Source organism: Podarcis tiliguerta (assembly GCF_965153285.1).
Source record: "Podarcis tiliguerta genome assembly, chromosome: 13".
NCBI lineage: Eukaryota > Metazoa > Chordata > Lepidosauria > Squamata > Lacertidae > Podarcis > Podarcis tiliguerta.
Genome location: NC_139546.1, coordinates 2,286,540 through 2,294,761, shown reverse-complemented (window position 1 = coordinate 2,294,761; position 8,222 = coordinate 2,286,540). Strand labels below are relative to the sequence as shown.

Here is an 8,222-nt window from a genome sequence, read left to right as displayed (position 1 = left end):
ACAAAGATAGACCACATGCTTGGTAAGTCATAATATGGTTTACTTACAAAACTCTTAAAAGGTCAGATTCATGTGCTTTTCCATACAGCATTCAGAAAAAATGAACAAGCAGTCCAAATGTTGCTCAGTGACAAATTGTAAAAGTTTCTAAACTACTGGTATTGGGGGGGGGGGGACTAGTTGCAGACTCAGTTCTGTTCTGAAACAAAAGAGGCTAGTTAAAGCCATGTATCTGGAGAGACCAGCTCACACTGCCTTACATACTGAAATCCACATGGAGAGAGATATATAACAAAAGCTGGTGACCCATTACCTCACAAGGTGGGGAATAATGGCATAGAACAGCTTACTCTATGGTTTTAACCTCTTCATTGACTAAATCAGGGGTCGGCAACCTAAGGCTTATTGAAATTGAAATACTTTATTGTCACTTGTACAACTTGTATACAGTGAGATTACACGAGCACCCCCCACTCAGCTCTCTTAGTCTTAATTCCCCTCGTTTACTGACGGACACCCACCAAACCCGAAAGTCAGTTGCCCTGTTGTTAACTTTTCATTCAGCAGCCTAACAGCCCACGGACAGAAGCTGTTCTTTACCCTGTTGGTGCTTCTATATCTTCTGCCTGAGGGCAGGAGATCAAGAAAGTGCCGACCAGGGTGTGAATCATCCCTGAGAATTTTCCTCACTCTCCTGAGGCAATGTTCTTCCTCGATGTCATCCAGCGGATTCATGGGACAGCCCATAATATCTTATGCTGTATTCACCACCCTCTGTAGGCACTTCCTATCAGTTGATGTCAAACCAGCGTACCACACCATGATACGCTTTCTATTCCAGGACACTTTCTATTGTTGACTGGTAGAAGGAGATCATCAAATGTTGATTGACATCGTTCTTTCACAATACTCTGAGGAGATGGAGTCTCTGCTGGGCTTTCTTAACCACCTGGGTTGTATTGATTTTCTAAGTAAGGTATTCACTGAGATAAACTCCTAGGAATTTAAAGGAAGAGACTCTGTCCACACAGCAGGGCTAGTTCTCCTCTCTTCCTCTGAAAGTCCATCACCATCTCCTTTGTATTTGGCTCATGTGGCTCGTCTATCCGGCCCATGGTGACCCCTGCCGCCCTCACTGCCCTCCGCCCTTACTGGTGCGGTGCAGCGTGGTGCAGTGCAGGGCACTCCTCCAACCCGGATGTGCACCGAAAATAGTGTGTACACATGCGTGCAGGACGGAGAAGCGCCTGTGTGCATGCGCACACACTATTTCCGGCACACATCTGGGTCGGAGGAGCACTGGAAATAGTGTGTGCACACTTGCACGGCCTCTCCTCTGACCTGGAAAAGCACGCATGCGCACACGCTCCGGCCCATCCCCCAGCAGACGGAACATTGACCATTGTTCAGTAAGCTTGCCGATCCCTGGACTAAATAGATTCAAATATGCTAACATTATATGAGGCTGAGACCCTACAAGCTCCACCTCCACCCTGGGAAGGGTGAAGGGAAGCAAGAAGAAACAGAAGCCTCCACCTTATGCAGTGGCAGAGGAAGCCTCTCAGGCACCTGGGGTGGTGCGCCCAGGGGTGGGTTGAACCACCCATAGGGAGGGACAAGGCAGGGTGCACAGCACCCATAGGGACAGGACGGGGCGCCCGGTGTCCATTACCACCCCCCTCCGTTGTTTGCTCACCTGCCTCCTTCCTGTCCTCTCCCTTGCCTGCCTGCCTCCTCCATCCAGGAGAACGGGGTAACAGCGCACTGCCCGCCTGCAACTCCCAACCCAGGCGTGCTCCGGTGCAGAGGCCAGGCCGGGGGGTGCGATCTTTTGCAGCCGCGATCAGGCCTGGCTGGGAATTTGTCACCCCCCTCAGGGATGACATCCAGGACGCACCGCCCCCACATTGCTCCACCTCTGGGTGTATGTGTGGTTATAGCCGCTGCCACTCAACAGGAAAGTGACAGGGAGGAAGAGTGGAAGTCCAAATAACCAAGGGCTTTGCCCTCTGTTATCCAAGGTCTTACATGGACCCCAGCATGTGCCCAGTGATGCCAACTGCTGGTGCCAAGCATGGGGCTTGTGACCCTCTTGAAGATACGTAGTGGATATTCTGGGATCAGAGGGGAAAAGAGTCTCTGGCTAGTATAAATTCCTTTCAAAAACAGAGGCTTAGACCCAGACTCATTCTCAATTAGATTGCACTGAAAGATATGTGAAAAGTGAAAATGACTGGGACCCACGTGTGACTGCCTTTCTCTGGATCCAATCCATAATATTTGTTTCACAATGTGTTTCCCAAATCCTCATGTTTTTACAAAGGGACCAGGATCAGAGCAAAGCACAAGAGGTTTAATTAAAGATCCATGACAATTAAGAGCTATGTTTAAAACCTTATCAGATTTTTGATAAATGTGACTGCTGTAATAAATGCAGAATGGAAAGAGTTGCTATTTTAAACGCTTCCATTCTTACAAAAGAAATCTCTCTAGAGCAGAAAGCAGTGTGTGTTGTTCTTTGAATAAAGGAATTAATTTCAGGCTTTATTAACAATACAAATAACACTGCGTGATTTCTTTGCCTCCTAAAGCCTGATTCAGCCTCATAAACCAGGAGTTAAAACATGATTTGGAATTCAATAGCCTCTGAATGACAGGAGTATACATTTCCTCTCTTGGCTTGATAGGAGACCAAATGATGCTCCCACTTGCCTGATTAGAAAGTGTGATGTAGGGGGGAAAGATAGGTGCTGTTTAAAACTAGTATGTTACATATTTTGTGTTAAAGTCTTACAATGGGTTCCCTCGTCAACAAATAAGGTCTGCCCACATACCAAAACAAAAAAAAAAATGTGTGTGGGGGGGGAAACAGTTTCTTTATATGAAACTAAATTAACATTGCACTTTGGGTTTCACGTGTGCCCATCTTCCCTGATACTCCAGAATACTGGGGAACTGCAGCTGTTGAAACCAATACAAGGGATGGACAGAGCTTTGCATTTCATCTGCCTCAGTTTATCATTTTTCAAATTTTAAATTCAGTTCTACACATTTCTGCAGTAATTTGCATTAAAGAAAACTCATGAAAATTCATCAGGATTTTAGTGAAAATTTCTCTGAATAAACACATTTTTGTATGTTATTTTTTCATGTTCTTTTCACCAATATATTCATTTTTATACAGTCTCCCAATATTTGTGTAAACGTTGCTTGGTTAGAGAACCACAATGCAAAAGTAAGAGACATGCAAACTTGAAAGGATGGCTATTTTTTGGTTTGCACATTATCTTGGAAAGTGCAGATTCGGTAGGTTTGCTGTCAAAAACAAAGGGAATCAAATTTCTGCTTGAGTCCCACCTTCACCAGCAATGCTATTTTGGCAATCTGGATGTGGCACACTATTCTATTTTGTGGTGTGTGTGTTTTTAACCAAGGCCAAGATTATCCAGGGTGCAATTGGAGCAACTGCATCAGGGCCCATGACTCACGGGGCCAAAGAGCTGGAGCAAAAGGAAAGTAAGTATTTAGCCACCTTGGAAGGAAAGTTACAAATCAAAATGTGTAGGGTACTAAACTGACTAGAGTTAAGATTTCCTGTGTTGGGGACTCAGCTTTCATTTTGCTCCGCAGAGCAGCTCCAGGAGTCAGAAAGGTCCCCTTGAAGGTCCACTCTGATTATTATTGTTGTTGCTGTCGTTATATATTTCTTTAAACCCCACCATTTGCACTGACAGGGCTCAAGGCGCCTTAAAAACAAAAACTGTTAAAAATGTAGAAAAAACAATAATTAAAAACAATTAAACACACAAACATATATATGAATGATTATATATACTCTATTAAAACCAATTACAGTAAAACTGCACGGAACCAATCCTTTCATTAAAAGCAGTCATTCCCAAAAGCCTGTTGGAAAAAGAAAGTATTCACCTGCTGGCAGAAGGACAAGGAAAGAGCCCGTCTAACTTCTCCATGGAGTGCCAGAGTCTGGAGAAAGCCACCCAGAAGGCCCTCTCTCCCACGTCCCCACCGTTCCTGCCTGTGAGGATGGCATGACTGAGAGAAGGGTCTCGCCAGAAGATCTCATAACCTGGGCAGGTTTGCATGAGGGAATGTGGTTTTTCAGATAGCTTGGACCTAAGCTGTATAGGACCAGCACTTTGAATTGTGCCCAGAAACAGACCAGTAGCAAGTGGGGCAGTTCTAGCAAGGGAGTCGTCTGCTCCCTTTAACCAGCCTTGGTCAACATTCTGGCTGCAGCCCTTTGAGACGGTCAGAGTTTCTAAACAGCCCCACATAGAGCACGCTACAGTAATCCAAACGATATGTAAGTAAGACCCATGACCATTCATTGTGACCAAGTGAGATGACCAAATAAATTGTCTGTGAAGTAATTCTCTCTGCTTCTTTTTCGTGGAAACTCTGAGAGTTTCCCACCCTTGAGAGTTGGAAAGTGCAGGGTCTGGCTTTGGGGGGGGGGGGCTGTTGGAGAGTGGGGGCAAAAACTTCCCTCATCCTTCTGATCAATCACCCAACAACAGTGCAGTGCCATTAACAAGCTAGACTTCATAATGACAAGTGGTGAGAATTGAAATAAGTGTGACTTGAAAATGTACCTGTTGCACATTTAAACCCCATGTTTGAGAGCTTTGCACCTCTCACCTCTGCATCTTGGTCTAAACGAAGAGAAAGGCAGGTAATAAAACTGGTTCTTGTGATAACTAAGTTGGGAATAAGTGACCTCTTTATAGCCTCTTATTAGGAGTTGTATCTTACCCACGGCCCATTAGGCTCGGCGTGAAGGACAGGGATGATGGGGGCCAGGCAGGAATTGGTCTCTCATGCCCTCCAACTCATTATAATCCCAATTTTGGACACACCCCCCACCAACATGCCCCCCATATCCCCCTGCCTCCCCCTTATCTTACTCTCCCCCTGCCAGCTCCTCCTCCTTGGCCAGCCTGACGCAACCAGCCCTTCTTGGCCTCCTCCCTCAGCTGGCACCGCACAGGCAGGCCTCCTTGCTTCCTCACTTGGCCGCCGTTGCTCCACTGCCAGCCCATCACACCTGTCTTTTTCTGCTCCTCGCCACATGATTCTCCCAACAGCCACGGCAGCCACCTTCTTTCCTTCCTAAGTTATTAAGACACCGAGAAAAGGGGAAAGTCACACTTCTGTGTGGTGGCTGCCCAAGAGAGGAAGGACACATGTCCCAGGGTCTAATCAGAAGCTTGGGTGACTTATTTAAATTTGGGAAATTGGGACATTTGGGCCGTATGGACTCCTTGGGCGTAGCATTATGTGCTACACAGTTGGCTGTGGGCAGGGGTGGAGTGGGCAGGCAGGCAGGACAATGGATTTGGACTTTGCTTCAGGCTGCAAGCTCAGCTCAGTCCTAAACTCATGGTGCAAATACTGATTGCATCCTAGGGCAAAAAACCTGAGTTCAGTCAGTCAGCAAATTACTTTGCAGACTCATTTTTCATCTAATTAAGAAATGTGTCTCTGAAGAACACAAGAGAAGCTGGGCCTCATCTATTATAATCATGGGATAATTTTGTTCTAAATATAGGGTGAGATTAGAAGGGCTAGCCTTCCAAAACCCCAGCAGAGCAACCCAATTCCTGAACCCTCGTCATCAGCAGCATATGTGGACTATTTATTTTCTCAACTCCTTTTCACCTTGATTTCCAAACTCCAGTTTCCCTGCGGCTCTCTTAGCGTACAAGAGATACACTTCAGCTTCTGTTCTAAGCTGGATGCATCTCAACATTCCCAGCTCTATCCCAAGCCTAGCCCCAACTCACCATGTAAACAGTCCAGACTCCAAACCAGCTAGGCCAGAGTGCATAGATCCCAAACTAGCCTGCCCTGCTAACACAAACTTCAAGCACTGAAAGCACAAGTGTTTTGAGACTGCGTCACACAATGCACATCTCAGATGAGGCAATAACTACTAGCTGTGACCACATAGCTATGACCATGACAGCTAGAAATTACCTTTATGACCAAGGCAATATACATTCAAAAACCAGATGCCTTCACCGCAGAGCATTGCCCAGCACTCCACAGGACTGACTCCTCGGCTGACCAGCTGTTGCATGGAGGTTCTGATCCTGAGGGGTACTGCTTCAGGGGGCAAGGTGTTGAGTGGGAAGAAGGCAAGGCTGGGCAGGAAGGAGAGGTTGGGTGGGAAAGCCTGCACCCCGCATCTATAGGCACTCATCCTGACCTTTTCCCAGGAAGACACAGTCAGTGGAATTTGTTTGTCTGTTGGAATGTTCATGTTGTGCACCTTCATCTGCATTCAACCTATGTGTTTGCAACAAGCACACATCTATCCTTCCAAATATTTCACATCCTATTGATTACTCTTCGTATCCAGAAACAGCATCAATTTATGACAGATGAAGCTTGTCATACCAAGTTGTCGGGGCCTGGGCAGAGAAGGAGGAATGGTGGAGACCACCTCCCCATCCTGACCCTTCCAGGGAGAAGGAAGAGGAAGACAGTATAGATCTACAACAGGGGTTTGAGGGAGGTCACAGCTCAGAGGCAGAAGAGGGGGAAAGTTGGGAAATATGGGAAAGCCAGAGCAACACCTGGCTGACACGTTGTCATTAGAAAGCATTCCAGACCCTCCATCTCCCAGAACCCGGTGAGCCTTAAAAGTAGGAGAGCAAAGAGCACAAAGACAGAGGAGATGATGATGACAAATGAAGAAGTGGGAGAGAAGGGGGTGGAGCTTCACTCAGGGCAACGCCATTATCCAAGAGGCTGGGTTCTATAGCCTCTCTGTGCAAAGATTGAAATGAAAAAGGACTGTAAGAAACTTTTCCTTGTCTTTATAATTTCCTGGGCAACCAGCCGGGAGTCGCTGACAGCATCCTGACACAAGGTGAGAAAAGCAACTGCATCCTAAAATTCCTTCTTGTTTTAACCCCAACTGCATGCATGTATGTGCAGCCACAACTGAGTCTTTAAGTCCCACACCAAATCTCATTAGAGCTTTCTAACTAAGAGCAAATTAAACACATACACACACCCTATCCAACTTACACTTGGAGGGTTGTAGTTGTGGTGGGGTTACATTGTACTGGTGTGTTGGAATACACTACTTGTTTAGGTTACTTGTAGCCAGTCTGATGTAATGACACAACATCATGTCGCTATACTGACTAGGATCCCACAACAAGGCAAAATATAGGATAGTCCCAGAATAGGAGCCGTGAGTGATGGAACACTAGGGCTGGAGCAGACATGGGAAACACTAAGTTTCCAAGGAGCATTTTGCACTTTTAAAAGCCCCCCTTTTGCCCTGAGAGATTATTTAAGGCTGTAATCCTGCTACATTTCCAAGGGAGGTCAGTGGGACTAGCTTCTGAGTAAACATGCTTAGACTTGTCCTACATTATGTTCAATAAGGGAATCACTGGTGGAAGTCCAGAGGCATCCACTGTGACCCCGACCCCCCAAATCCCATGCCAGTTAAGACACCAGTCTGTGTCAAGAGTTAGCTAATGCTCTGGTTGCCATGGAGACTTTTTTGTGGCAGATAAAGCTGAGAGATACCAAGCTGATTAAAACACTAGGATAATGCACCTTCTGCTGCTTAATTAAGGACCAGCAACATCTGAACACACTAAAACCCCTGGATTCTGAACATCATCCATATTTAAGTGCATCTTTACATATATAGAGCCATAGCCGACTGACAAGGAAAGGCAGCATATGCTTGTAGGATTATGCTAAGGATAAGATAAATTACCCTGTGTTTGGATGTGCTGCTGCCTCACTCTTGCCATTTATTTCCTATTCAGTGAGTTCTGTCAGATTAGAATTCACAAGAAATCTCCCTCTGAGGGACTGGGCATCTGGGATTTGAATGTTGTAAAGGAATTATTTAAAATTATGCTCAGAGCTGGATTTAAAATTATGCTCAGACAAACCAAAGGTTTCTCAGGTACCAGGCTGGCAACAGTGGCTGGATCCAAACACATCAAATAAGCGTTGTAAACTTTGCATGAGAAATCGGGTTTGCAAAAATGGAACTCCACAGCGCCTTCTGGTGCCACAGTGTTATAATGCATATACAATGCATATAAAACACATTTTCTTTACCAATCTAGCAGGCACAGTGTTTACTTGAAGGCAGTGCTTTTTTCCCTTAAAAATGTTTAGGGGTACTCTCATTTTGACTCAAGAAAATAGCCATTTTATAG

The 8,222-nt window shown here is 45.7% G+C and overlaps 1 long non-coding RNA gene across 1 annotated transcript; it reads right to left on the bottom strand.

Moving 5' to 3' along the window:
* Positions 1 to 5,896, bottom strand: LOC310661709. Its single transcript, XR_014504089.1, has 3 exons — positions 5,808 to 5,896; positions 3,931 to 4,676; positions 1 to 996 (listed from the first exon to the last, which is right to left on the bottom strand). It is a non-coding gene; the product is annotated as an uncharacterized lncRNA (long non-coding RNA).
* Between the last annotated feature and the right edge of the window lie 2,326 nt (positions 5,897 to 8,222).